General features: G+C 37.3%; 1 protein-coding gene across 3 annotated transcripts in view; it reads left to right on the top strand.

Moving 5' to 3' along the window:
* Window positions 1–15,330, top strand: part of ZFPM2 (zinc finger protein, FOG family member 2) — a 448,480-nt gene that overhangs the window by 303,180 nt on the left and 129,970 nt on the right. The gene's annotated exons all lie outside the window — the stretch shown is intronic.

Below are 15,330 nucleotides of genomic sequence, written 5' to 3'. Positions count from 1 at the left end.
ATATAAAACACTAATCATAACATCAAAGACTCTTAAAAACTTGCTAGAAACAATTACAACTTGTTCCTATAATCATTACAATTTGTACACTTATAAGAGGATTGCCTTTAAACTACCATGAGCCTTTGAAAGTTGAAACACCGGAAAGAGGGAATTTGCAAGCTATAAAAACAATCTGCACACCAGGATCTGATTATATTCCTTTTCCTTCTATAATTGCTGGTCCCATACCCACTCATTTTCTAACCCCAAATAACTGTGGTAATGCTGGTGGGAGATTTTAGCTGGAAGGGGAAGTTAGATTTTCCCAGGATATGTCAATGTGATCTATCAAAATGGAAAAAAAATAGTATATAGTGAACTCGCTTACCAATCAATGCCCACATTCAGAATGCAAAACTACAAAAGATACCTTGGAATATAGGGTCAATTACTAGAATAAATTGTTTGCTGTACAGTATCTTACCTTCATGATGACAATATAATATGGAGGAACCAGGGGAAATAGCTGTCTCCTATCATAATCCAATTCCATTTCGTTAGTAAATCAGGCCTTCTTTTAGAAGAGATGATTGTGACATTGCTATGGAAGGAAAATAACAACGAAACTGTAGTTCCATGTTCATTGGAGTACTTTAACTCAACATATTTATGTGTTTTTCTTGTGGTTGGATAGACCTTAAGCTTTTTTGGCAATAAACTTAGAGTAATTTATAGAAGCTTATTAAAATTAACTCATAAAGTAGGCAATGTGCCCACCTGTGTGCTAGCCTTGCATGTGGATCATATAATAATAGCCACCCCTGAATCCTCTTTCTTGATATTCCCATCCCGAATTGTATGTACTTCTCTCATTGCTCTTCACTGTCGTTTTATGATGATCATTTTATGTGTTTAGGAAAAGAGTAGGTAAAAAGTAAGCTGTCATTGCCTGCCTTTCCAATCTACTTTATATTTACCGAGGGCAAGGACTGTGTCTTCGTTACCTTTCTGTCTTTGGTTTGGCATGTTGCCTATACAAAAATGGACTAAATAAACATTGATTGGTGGACCAGATAAACAAAATGATAAATGGTTGCCAGAAACTATAACAGATGCTTCACATCCTACGATGATAAACCGTATGCATTCCTGCCATTAAATAGTTTATAACCTACAAAAGACAATTTGATATTGTTCAAATTACAAGAGCGATTGGTATTATAGTTCAAATAGCAGAGAATGCAATAACTACTATATATGCATGGTTTCATTTAATTGTTTAAAACCTCCTGGAAGATAATTAATATACTACCTAACTTTAACCAAGTGACACTGAGAGGTAGGTTGAGGAATTTGCCATGCTCACATAGCTAATATGTGCAATAGTTGAAGCAGAGTTCACACACACATCTGTCTAACATAGGGTCTGAATTACACATATTAGAATACATTCTCCCTGCATTAGCTTTCACACAGCTCAGTGAGATAGCTAGTGTTTTTCTCATTTTACACAATTTGTAATTGTGACTTAGAAAGGTAGAATGATTGTCCCCGGTCATGGAGAGCTAACAGGGGAGCCAAACTTGAAGGCAGGTCTTGACAGTTCCAAATCCTGTACTCTGTGCTACTGTGGGACTCCGCCTGTCTACTGCCCACGGTTACATGATGAGTAAATCCTCTCAAACCACTCAGACCTGTATGCCCAGAAATCACAAAGAGTATATATTACAGTGTGGAACTTCCCAAAGTATGTGTGTGTGTATGTATGCCTTGTTTTTTCATGCCAATGGAAAACTCTGCTGTAGACTCTAATCTCTTAGATGGGCTTCAAATGCCTGACATTAACTCCTAGTGTTCGGATTACCTTTGGAGGGACAGGATAGCTCACCCAGAGCATGTCTTAAAATACTGAGAATACCTAAGTATTCTGGGATTGTCACATGGGTCATTCGAGTCATGGAAAATATGACCCCAGAAGTGCTCCTCCCAGGATCCCACGGGCTCTGAAGCCTTCTGTCTTCACAGGCTGCAGGTGTGATAAACCTCTTCAAAACAAATGAGTTTTGTAGGTGGATGGATTTGGCAATTTAGATTTAACAAGTATTGACTTGGACATCAGTGGTGTGTGAGGCATTTTCATAGTATCATATGTTGTTTAGTAGTTGGGGCCCTTTTGTTTTCAATTGATAGAAATCCAAACGAAGTTGACTTGTGCAAAAAAATGTGTGTGTGTGTGTGTGTGTGTGTGTGTGTGTGTGTGTGTTGGGAGTAGGAGGATTCATCTGCTCATATAACTGAGAGTCCAGGGAAATTCTGGATTTAAGGAACATCTTGTCCAGGTGTCAAACTTTGTCCCCAGATTGTCTCTCTCTTCTGCCCCTTGTTCCTTTTGTGCGCTTCATTTTCAGAAATAGTCTCCTCAGGTAGTGGGAAGCGCCAGGCGTTCTCTACCAGTGAAACAATTGAGTGAAAAGAGAGTTTTTCTGGGTTTTTATTGGGGCGCATCACATACGATTCCCCTGTGTAATCCCTGTGAATCTACCTGGCTGACTATAGTCATCCTTAGGGCCAAAAGATTAGCATTAACCCGCATGTGCTGCTAGGATGGAGGAGAAATAGTTCCCCAAATGAGACCAAAGTGCTTTCTCAGACACACAAAAAGAATGGTTGCTTGCAGGGCTAACATCCATGCACCCAGATGCAACACATTAATGGCCCTAAGAAGCTCTCACTGAAGAGGAAAAATACATTCCTTAATATCAAATTTATATTTCCTTGTTTCGTTTCCTAGCTAAAAACCTACATTACTTATAACTTTCATACCAAAAATAATTATTATTTGACCTGGCTGTCTGAGAATATTATCAGTACCTATTTACAAATAGAATGTACAATGCATGTATGTAGTGTTTTTAAAAATTGCCTTGGTCATGCAATTTTTGGTAGAATTTTTATGGTGTGTAAGATAGGCCACTTAATGTGTAACTATTACCATTAAAGAAATATACTTAATTTTTGAAGTATTACTAAATGTAGTTTCACTTCCTAGGTATCTATCAAATAATTATAAAATTGTATTACATCACTTAGTACTATTTGACAGGCTACCATCATCTTGTTTTATTAAACTAAAAAGTAGTATCATATTTGGCATTAATATTATAATCTGATATACTATTTTCCTGCCTCAACTATCCCCTGTCATTCCAGAAAGTAATTAGTTCATCCAGACATTGATGGACCAGACTTGTTGGGTAGTCTGTTTTTTGCCATTATTCTCAACAGACTCCAGATAATTCTAATTTACTTATCTACAATGGAAAAAGACTAAAAAGCACCATGCTGAAGTTAAAGGGAGGTTGCTGGGGGGGTAGGATGAGCGAGGCATGCCTACTTACTACTAAAATCCACTAATGCCTCTTGAACACTGGAGATCGTCTTCTTTTCTCTATACCATTCTGTTCTTTACTTATAGTGTTTACACAGTGTGGTGACCTTTCTTACATATGAAAAGTAAATGGCTTACTTTGAGTTTTATGATTTTGAGTATTTAAAATTAAGTCTTTAGCATGTGGGTTTTGTTGATTCACTTCAAATAAGGCATAAGTATTTAGTATTTCATGAAGTTGTTATTTCAGAGTAGCTATATTGTCTACATATCCAGATTAATAGAATAGACAGTGTCAATCAAGAGTGGAAAAATATCAGCCTACCCTTCCTTCCACCTTAACCATGGAAGGTTTCTTTTTATATAAAAGCACAATATCGTTGTAAAAAAAACTGTCGTACATTTGTATCTGTGTGCAAATCATTTACCCTCTCTAAATCTTAATTTCTCAACTGTAAAAATGGATTAGCAAGGGCTGTCTTGCAGAATTTGGAGGAAGAAGCACCCATACACATAACTGTATTTTAATTACTATCGATATTATATTGCTAGTTGTCTTACACTCAATCCAATTTGCCCTGTAGTCATGTGTCAGTACAAATTTAGAGGAAATGAAGCTAGGCCTCCATCTTGGCATCAAGCAAGTATGCAAGGAAACACAATCATCTGACACAAGATTTCCAAGAGTTCCAGAAGTCCCATTCAGTCACTTTGAACCCACAGTTCCTGCAGAGAACTATATTACAGAATCAGAGGTCTGAAGCCTTTGCCGGAAGATATTGCTGGATTTCTTTTTTTCAATTTGGGGTACAGGATACTTTTATTTTTAATCAGTTATATAAAATGGTAGTATAAAGATGACAATGATAATATTCATACTATTAATAGCAGTTACCATTTGTTACTCACTGATTCTCTGTCAGGCATTGTTTAAACACTGTGCATACATTTTCTCATTTAACGATACAATAAACTCATGCTATAAGCAGCATTATTCCCACTTTACAGATGAGTAAACTGAGGTTAAAGTAAGTTCATAGTCGAAGGATATATATAGCTCATACGTGTTAAAATTGGGATTCAATCTTAGCATATTGTTGTCAATCCCAATTATACAATTAGCAGAGTTTTGAGGATACCATTTGCTAGGCCAAGGTTGCAGGTTATTGCTCTTCTTCACATATTTTCATACATGTATATCATACATGTTTCTCATGCTGTGGTTCGGCTTTAAAGAGAAGAGTGTTGAACTAAAACAGCAGTGACATCAATACTTTTTGGTAATTTCTCTGTTGCTTTCAAGACCACAGCAATTTAATGTCATATAGAAGACCAATCTCCAAATCATTCTATGATCATCTTCAAAGTCATTTTGCTTGTTTGCATAAATGTAGCCATGCATTTAATTCGTTTAAGCCTGTATTGATTATCTACTTTGTTCAAGGCGCTATACTAGGCACTGTTGAATTACTGACAGAAATTCTAATAGGACCTAACCTGGGTGAGCAATTTTCTGCTTGCTGACGACGTTGGTCCACTTTTCAAAATAAAGATCCTTTTTTTGTTTTTTTTAAAGATTTTATTGGGGAAGGGGAACAGGACTTTATTGGGGAACAGTGTGTATTTCTAAGACTTTTTTTTGTTTTTGTTTTTTCCTAGTCAAGTTGTCTTTTCAATCTTAGTTGTGGAGGGTGTAGCTCAGCTCCAGGTCCAGTTGCCATTGCTCGTTGCAGGGGGCGCAGCCTACCATCCCTTGCGGGACTCGAGGAATCGAACTGACAGCCTTGTGGTTGAGAGCCCACACTCCAACCAACTGAGCCATCCGGGAGGCAGCTCAGCTCAAGGTGCCGTGTTCAATCTTAGTTGCCGGGGGCGCTGCCCACCATCCCTTGCGGGACTTGAGGAATCGAACTGGCAGCCTTGTGGTTGAGAACCCAGTGGCCCATGTGGGAATAGAACCAGCAGCTTTCGGAGTTAGGAGCATGGAGCTCTAACCGCCTGAGCCACTGGGCCGGCCCAATAAAGATCTTTCATTATAAGGACTCTTGCAAAATCTGGACTACTTTCCACCTTAAAATAGAGCATATGTTGGATTTTACTAGAATTTTGAAACAACAGCCTTGTCTAATGTGGCAGCCAATTTTTAAACTAACGTACAAGTTAGTGTATAACTTGATCTAAAAGGCCTAATATCATAAAAATAAGAAACTATAATTTAAAAGGAAAAATTATGTTCATATTTTAAGTCTTCATTTAACCATTCGGTAATTCATAGAAAATGTATAACTGTTGTCTGGTTTTACAGTATTCTTAAAAAAGGGAGGGTGCCTGAACCAAATATTTAGCAGCGGGAATTATAAAATCATAAGGCGATTAAGTTAGCTAGTCGCAGAATTCCAATATTGCTTTTTAAATGACTTCAGGATATAGGAGGTACTAAGGTTATTATCTGTTATCAGGAATACAGTGGAATTGTACAACTGGATAATAACCAAACAAACTGACACAATGTAAAATTACATTATCAGTGTGTTAAAACAAAATTGCGCCCTAAAGGAGTCCACATGCCAGCTCAGAGCTGCAGTGTAATTATGCTTAACTCTGATAATTAAAATACAACGGAGATCAACAGAATCATTTTCATTAAGAAAATTATTAATGATGGTGGTATAACGGTAATTGATTGCCGAGCACCACAGGATAACACGATGCCGAAAACTCAACATGTTTCATGAACATCTGAGGCTTTTGCTGGTTATGTTCTATAAGAATGAGAATTGTTTTGAGGAGTGAGCAATTTATTATGCCTATTCTAGGAATCAGTGGCTGCAAAAATGGCTGCTTTCGAGAACCACCGTTTTGAGTCCAATTGCCATTGCTGAGGGGTTCTTGAGGTCAAGACAAGTGACCCCACTAGTGACTATGTTATTTACAATAGACTTGTCTGTTGCAAATTGCAGAATGATAGCAACTTCAGCAAATCTCAGGCCAAATGTCATTTCATTTTTTTACTATGCATTTACTGTTTTTACAATTATGTTAGTGACTTACTGATGTTATTTTAGTCTGGTTCTGGGCATACTGAATAGTTTATGTTCTTAGTTATTAATGTATGCTAGATGAAGTGAAAAAATATGTTTGTTCTCATATCAACATCACTGTACGTTTCCTTAATGAAATGTTGGTAAATAACCCTGCATGATAATATTATTAATTACCTCAGTGGATCAGATGTGCTTTTCATGTGTTGGAGAAAAAATATCCCAAAGTACCCTGGATTCATGCATGAATGAAGCATCTGCCTCTTAGGGGTGGAAGCCCAGTTAACATGTTGGCAAATGATAAGAACTAAGAATATATCAGTTTTACAAGTATAAAAATGAAAAACAAAGAGTAGTGTCTTTAGAGAGGTGACTCAGTATCATTCAGGGTTGTTAGCTTGTCACTCAGAGAGATGCTAATCTTGAAAGCTACCCCCAAAAGTGTCTTTGTCAGCTACAATGAGGGACAACTCTTTAGGGTAGATTTTTTTTCAGAGTAAGGTACTATGAATACTTCTTTAAAACAGTATATTGCATAGAGGAAATTATTGTAATTCCAAGTGAAAAAGCAGAATATGAGGTTTTGTGCCTAGTATGATTATAATTATATTAAAAAGTGTATGCTCAGGTTAACCTACTGGAAATAAATACCTTGAAATTATAAAAGTATTTCTGAAAAGGTGGTAAGATCTGAAGAGCTTTTTTTTTGTATCCTTTCTTTATAATTTTCTTCACTTTGATTATTTTTCTTGTATAATTTAAGAAAAATATTTGCGAATGAAAATCACTCTTTGTCTTAACTACATTCTTGCTCTTCTTTTATACAACCCAAACTAAAAGAACAAAGAAATCTTTGCCTTGCCCACAAAGTGTTCCTCATCCATAGAATTTAAATTATTTCCTAGTGATCTGATTATTTTTCTTTAGTATCGCTATGAATGTCCTAACACTTTGTTTTATAAGTTAATTTTCCAAATAAAATAAATGCATTGGGCATGAGATGGCCCAGGTGTCATGAGGGATGGATAGGAATATGAAACATCCCCCTGCCTTAAGGAGCTTGTTGAAGGACCTTAATTGATGAAGGTTTCATAATACTGAGTTCAGTCGCAGGAGCAAGGCAAAATTGACTGAGGATTGGAATTTGGCCTGGCTATTGAAAGTTGAACATAAGTTTGAGAAATGGAAGGAAGGCATTTGAGGAGGTTGAAATTGTGTGCCTAAAACCTTCCAGGCTGTGGTGCACACAGTGTTTTCATGAGAGTGTCAGCATACGCTTTAGTTAGAGCAGAGCATTTACAAGTAAGCCTAGTGAGGGACAAGCCTCCAAAAGTTTCGGAGGACCCTGTTGTAGATTCAGTTGCATGGTCAGTTTGAAGACTTTGTGGAGGCAATGGAGAGCTACTGAATGTTCTGATCACATCAGGATTTTAGGAAACATTTGGGTCAGACGTTAAGCTCAGGTCCATCCATTAATAAAACCAAAACTTCATCTGTCAGGGAAATAAAGATGGTAGCTATACCGCTCTAGAAGATAGTAGTAAATCATCCACTTTAATCCAATCATTACCTGACTCCAACAAATTTTGAACTCCACATGAACCTCCTATCCTGCCATCATTTTCCTGTCCACCAGCCCCTCCTGTCTTTACTTTCAGGTTACCTGACTTAGATTCCAGGGCCCATGATTCTAATCACTCTCTTGTACCCTCTCACCCTTCTCTTTCTCTCTGGCCTTTACGGGCCTGGCAATGGCCCCCCATTCTGCTCCATCCAATTCTCTATTTTTCTCCAGGCAGAAATTAGGTGAATTAATATTTGTGAAGTGCTTAGAGTAGTGCCTTATCCATAGTGAATGCCACATAAACATGTAGTCAGAATAAAACAAACAAACCACCGCCACCACCAGCAGCAACATAACCCAGTGGTGACCAGTTTACATTACATTTGATCACAAGGTGAATAGAACCCTCAGTGTATGTAGCCTGTTAGTACAGATTTACTTTCCCAATTAATCTTCAAGGTCACTATTTCAGACTTCTGTCTCCCCAAATGTATAACAGCCCTTGTTAGATAATGAACTTGCTTCTTGTTTCACAGAGAAAGTGGAGAAGTGAAAGCACATATAACCCTCCAGTGACTTCCCATCACAATTAGACTGATACAGCCCAAACCAAATCTGACCCACTGCTTTTACACTGAAACATCAGAGTTGAGCATTTGTGGCAGAGACCATTTAGCCTGCAAAACATAAAATATGTCTATTCAGCCCTTTACAGAAAAAGCTTGCCAACCCCTCAACTAAACCTACAAAGTCCCTACTTTGGCCTAACAAGCCCTACATGATCTGCCAGGGATACTTCTGTGGTTACATTTGCTACAACTCTCCAACTACTCTGTCTCAGTGACAGAGGTCCCCTTGCTTTTGCTAAAAAATACGAAAAAAGAAGAAAAAAAAGCCTCTGCCTCAATGCCTTTGCACAGTGTTCTGTCCCCACATTGCCCCCTCTCTCACTTTATTCAGAACTCTCTCTAAAGGTCTCCTTCCCAGAGGGTCCCCCTAGCTGCCCTGTCTCTCTCTGTCTCTCTTTCTCTCCTTTTACTCCTCTGTATGAGTCAGTTCTGGCTGCAATAACAAAATGCCATAGATTGGGTGGCTTAAACAACAGACATTTATTTCTCTCAGTTCTGGAAGGTGGGAAATCCAAGATCAGGGCTCAGGCAGATTCAGTAACTGGTGAGAGCTCTTTTCCTGGTTTGTGGATAGCCATCATCTTGCAGATCCTCACATGGTGAAAGGAGAGAGAGAGAGAGAGAGAGAGAGAGAGAGCCCTCTTGTCTCTTCTTATAAGGCCACTAATCCCATCATGATGCCTCCATCCTCATGACCGAATTACCTCCCAAAGGCTTCACCTCTGAAAACCATCGCACTGGAGATTAAGGCTTCAACAGAAAAAAATTGGAGGAGCACAAACAATCAGTCCGTAACATTTTCTGTCTCATTTATCTTTGTATTTGACATTTTAGCACTTATTTACAATTTTTAATGTTATTCTCCCACTCGTAGAATAAGAGTTCTTCAAGGATAGGAATTTTGTATGTTTTTAAGCAGTGCTTCGCACATACTAGGTGCTCATTAAATATTTATAAGTGAATGAATGGATAAATGAATGGGTTGCAGCTTATTTTTTAATATGGGAGGCAATGTATTTAATAATGTTCCCATAATTATCTCCTAAATTTTGTTCAACTTACGAGATGTATGTCCTCCAACTTTATTCCTTAACTTCACGATTGCATTTTAACTACCATGTTTATAATTTAGAAGAGGTCTTTCTTATTCTCTGACATGCCCCCCCCCCTTTTTTTTGCTCAGCAAACTAAAATCGAATGTTGTTATTATTATCCTTTTTTAACTATATTGCTCTTTGTAGATAGATAGATATTCTTTTAGCTCTGAAGATAGGAATTGGAAGCTGTACGGGAAGTTGTGTCTTGTTCGTTGCTTCTTACTTTTTCCTACCTGTTTTGGTCCCTGTATTTAGTGCAAAATCTTTCCTCAAATGGCTAGAGATCTATGAATGTTTACCTTACATTTTTAGGAGCAGGGTACTAAAGGCTAAATGCTAGACCAGCATTAGTAGGTAGGTGGTGGGTTTTGTACAGGCATCATAGGATGGCAGTGCAGCCATGGTAATGAGGTCCCCAAATAACAGGGTATGTAATAGTTTAGTCTTTGCATGGTTAGCTTCTCCAGAGAATGCCAGTCTCATCTCTGAGATTTATGAATCGTGCAGCCAACTGTCAGAGGATTTAGTAGGCGAAAGGGACCGGGTGGTGTGTTGGGTAAGCAATATCTCATTGTTGAGATTGTAGGTATTCCCTTAATCATCTAATTCGAGTGACACATTAGTATCCCTTTTGCTGGGGCCCATGTCTCTGGACCTAAAGCCACTGTTCCAGTTCTCCAAATACTACACATCCGTGTTCCAACTGAGAGAGGAAATGTCCCTTAGATCCACAGGGAAGAGCTGAGCTTGTGTAGCTAACAGCCTCTTACTCTTAATGCCAGTCCTGCAAGTTTTAGCCCTACTGCTCACCCCACCTTTCAGGACACCAGGTGTCTTTATTTCCTGATCTTTTCCAGATTCTGTAGAATCCATCTGCTTGCTTCTTCTTGACCTGCTGCTCCTCAGGTACTTGGATTTCAGCTTTCTGTGCTCTGCTATGCCATCTCTATCAATTTTCTAGCTTCCAAGATTTTGTTGACTTCTACTGCCTATTCTGCCCCATCTCTTTGCCTTTATCATCTTTTTTTTCCCCTCCTTTACTGTCATGTCAGTGAAAGGAAGTAGAAATAAATGCATGCAATTAATTTCCTATACTTAACAGGAAGCTCTCTCTGCTTCCTTTCTTAGACAAGCTTCTGCCAAGTTTTCTGCACTCATTTCTTTGACTTCCTAAATTCCAGCATCTTCTCTTCTGTCCATTGAAGTGACTCACTCACAGGTCTCCTGTGGTTTCTTGTTGCCAATTTTTCATTCCACTGGGTTTGATCTGATTTACCTTTCCACACCCAGTGGCAGTTTTCTCCATCACTGTCCGTCCTCTAAAGGTTGTCTTCTTCCTTCTCATATATGTTTCCTCTAGATTATCTCATCTATGTGTTTAACTACCCTACTCCTTACAGCCACATTTCTCACTCATCCTCCACGGACACTCTATGCTCCAACTATACTCATTTATTTAAAATACCTCAAATACCCATTGCTCGTTTATACCTCTCTTTGTACATCATGTTTCCTTTGCCTAATAAATTTGTAGCCACCTTGACCACTGCTGACAGGTACCATTCAAGACATAGCATATATCAGTGCCTCTGAACAGCCTTCCTTGCTCTATCTCCATAAGGGGAAAGCTCCACCCCAGCCTAAACATTGTCCCAAGTTGGATGTGAACACCTCAAATGCAATGACTACATTTCTGACTTCTATAACTTCACAAATAGCACATAGTACATACGCAGTGAATTGTGAATGATTATTTAATGACTTTTATGATGTATCATTCAACAGAGGAAACTCTAGTGTGACTTGATTGAGTTTTAGAAATTACCAGTGTGAAAATCATTTGAAAAATCCAGTACCCGAAATCCTATTCTCCCCATAGCTGCAAAATTATTACATGCCTTAGCAAGCTTTTTAAAATGCTAAGGAATCTGGTACAAGAGGATTTCTTTGGAGTCCTATATCTATCTATATCTATATCTATATCTATGTCTATATATATATGTGTGTGTGTGTATATATATATATATATATATATATATATATATATATATAGATATATATAGCATATATTGTACTATATCAGTTAGCATGAGGGTATATAAAAATTTTGGAAAAGTTAAAATCTGTATACATGCAAAAGATGCTGTCAAACCATAGGGTTTTATTTGGTACCTTTACACACCAACCGTGCCAAGACATTGGCCCACTATTACTGGGCAATTCTGTTTGGATCCACTTTTCTTCTCCTGTCAAACGTTAACTGTGCCTGTCGTTCTAAGCTCTTCACTGGGGGAAAGTCAGCAGACCTGAAGACTACTCTGAGACCTGAAATTGGAGGCTTTTCATTTTATTCTTGGTATATAAGTCAACCACATTTTTGAAGGCTATTTTTAAACTTAAAAGGTCACCTTATATGCCATGACATACAGTAGTACTTCAGAGAAGATATATTCTCATTAGCCTGTCAGAGGTCTATGAAGACTGTCAGACAACAGTGGGGTCAACCAAGATAGTATATCGTGGTGTCACAAGCAAAAATATCCCAACCAAGGGAATGGATCTGAAATATATACATTTGAGTAAAAAAAGATAAGATCTTTCTATCTATCTATTCATGTAGTTCTGTCTGCTGCCCATTGAAATTCAATGAGAATAGATTACATTAAGCTAGTTTTTCTGTCAGAAATCTAGTATGTATCATCACTGTCTGGTCTCCATTGTCTCCATAAAAATTTTCAAGAATGACTGGTCTCCAGTTCAACCTCCTTTTCTTTGTGTAGTCTTTCCATAAATAGCAGTCTTAGAGGTTTCTTAATGAAAACATTTCAGAATTCTTATCAAATATTTCTAATGAGGAATTTCAGGTTTCATAATGAAACTTAGCCAATGAGTAATGTATGATCTTTCCTCTTCCCTCCCCTGAAAAGACATAGAATTTATCAAGAAGCTAGTAAATAACAATTTGGAGTTTCTCAGTGTCAGAACTAGTTTCATACTGCAAATAAAATCTTAAGTATCTTAAGTATAATTTCTGCTGTCTTGCTGTGTTTTGAGTGTAGGTTTCTAGATTAAAGTGTGTGTTTTGCAGACAATTATTCTCTCCGGTCAAGTCCAGAATGGCTTGATCTTAAGTCTAGGAAAAAAAAAAAAAAAAGTCCTATGAAAGATATTTAGGCCAAACAATATTTTAGTTTAGGAATCTTGCTTCACAGTTTTGCATTTTGACCCATGATACAGATAAGAAAGGTAGCTTTTTATCAATGAGATGAAGTAGGAAAAATGTGTATGAGAAAATGGACAAGTTACTTGTTATTGTATCCTTGGCTTTAAAGACATCACTGGAGTTAACTATCTCAAAGGAAATTAAGACAATCATCTTTTGCACACATGTAAAAATGAAGAGTGATTATTAAAAAGATGGCCATTACATGAAATTTGGGATCGTATGTTCTTCAATTCATTGAAATATTAGTTGAATACCCACTGTTTGTCCACTAGGGAATCTGTCAACTTTTGTGATATGTTCAAGTTATGTGTTATCTTGGTGTAACTAATTATACCAAGGATATAATTTTGTCTGCATCTAAACGATCCCTTTTAAAAAATTGGCTAATCTTTTGCTACTTAATATATGATTTGCCCACCAGCAGTATCTATCAGCTTGTAGAAATGCAAAATACCAGAGCCCATTCAATCCTACTGAATCCAAATTTGCTTTTTCATAAGATCCCGGGTGTTCTGTGTGCACACCTAAGTTTGGGAAGCCAAGGTCTAGTGATTACTGAGCTGACTTGAACAGAAGAGTACACTGAGGGATGGAAAGAGTTAACCTTGCAATATATTAGTGTAATAACTCGCTGAGATTTGTGAATTTATTTGCAAATCACAAACACAATTGTAGAGCATGAGAATATCATAAAGGAAAGATGACAATGTTGAAAAATTCTTCCTGTTTTGTCTTTAAATATACAACAGCTTGAGTGCTATCTTTTTTGGAACTCCCTCTCATTCCCACAAATGGGATTATAGAAAAGGAAAAGGAAAGGAAAAGAAAGGAAAGGAAGGGAAGGGAAAGAGAGGAGAGGAAAGGAGAGGAGAGGAAAGGAAAAGAAATTCTACTGTACTCTAATGGGAACATTTATTGCTGTTTTCCTCTTCTCTAACATTTCTTAATTTATATTAGGCATTAAATTATAATGCTGTTTCTTTTCATGGTGAAAATCCCTGCGTGTATGCCTTTAAAACAATTCATTGTTAGTTTAGAAAACAAAATGCTAAATAAGTACTTAGGGGAAACACAGGCCCCCTGACCTCTGGAACTCTCTGGAGGGTTGCCTCTGTCATCCTTCCTGCACAGCAAACTGGGAAAATAGAGAGGGAAAAAAAGCAAATTTGCTGAGCCACACATTTCAAGTTGTCGACAACCCCATCCATGAGAAAACAGAAGAAAATATATATGCTCTCTGTCCTGTCAAAAGGCTTTCGCCTTATCTTGAGAGACTGTCAGGGCAGGAACATCAGTGAATGGACAGGAGTCTATTAAATTAATAAGCTGCTGGATGGTGTCTGGAGAGTTATGATGCTCCATAAATCCAGTTTGATCATGGTGGACAAGGTTTAAATCTGCAGACTTCTAATACACATCCAGTTCTTGGATTGGATTTGAAGTTTTGTACCAGAGACACAGAGATAGTCCTGCAGCATGTGAATTAAGATTTATCTATTTTCTTTTTGGTCCTTTTTTTCCCCCTTACATTACTTACAAAACTGAATGCACCTTAGGGATCCTAGCAAATGTTGCGGCTAGAAATGAAAAGACTGTTGTCAAGGTGAAACCGTGACCTAGAAGCCTAAAATCAAACCTGGTCAATTTATTCATGCAACCCCATCAGAACTGAGTGTAAAAGGTCCGTGTGGAAGGAAAGATGCCTGAACTTATCTATAACCTATTTTATAGTGATGCCTGTCAAATTCTACTCATCTATATTTATGACAGGAGGAAAACTAATGGTGTCAGATCTACCCAATATTAATTTTAAAAAATTCAGGAAATATTTCCTTTACCCCATTAAATAAAGCCCTCTGATATAGCCTTTACTGTGATATAGGTTTATTTGAGTTTTCAGCTTCCAAACATTTTTAAGCCAAAAAAAATCTAATGTTTTATTATTCAAACAAGTTCCCAAATAAACTATTAACTTTTGGTTGAAAACAACTTAATTTACATGGGACTGATAAATAGAAGCCTTGGAATGAAAAATGGAATTCGTTCAAAGTTGTAAAACTGCCCCTGTTGAGTCTGTTTATTACACTGGTTATGATATTCAAACCATGAGGAAATTGTTAATTACATGTTTATTTCAGCAACTTATAATTATTGTTATAAAGTTATACTTTATTTTCTGACCTTGGAACACATTATATTAGAGAAATCTATAATGACAGACAATGCTTTTTTATAACCAATGCTACATGCTCATTTCAACATATTTAAGTCAACATTGTAATACTTAATGTAGAACTATCCAATTAACACAACTCTCTACTATAACAAGGTGTGAAATCATTGCAGCGTCAGGGAGACTGTGCAGAACGAGAAGGAAGTCCACCTACATTCAGTGCTCAGTGT

Source organism: Rhinolophus sinicus, linkage group LG12 (genome assembly GCF_036562045.2).
Source record: "Rhinolophus sinicus isolate RSC01 linkage group LG12, ASM3656204v1, whole genome shotgun sequence".
NCBI classification, from domain to species: Eukaryota; Metazoa; Chordata; class Mammalia; order Chiroptera; family Rhinolophidae; genus Rhinolophus; species Rhinolophus sinicus.
This window is presented reverse-complemented; position numbering and strand designations above follow the sequence as displayed.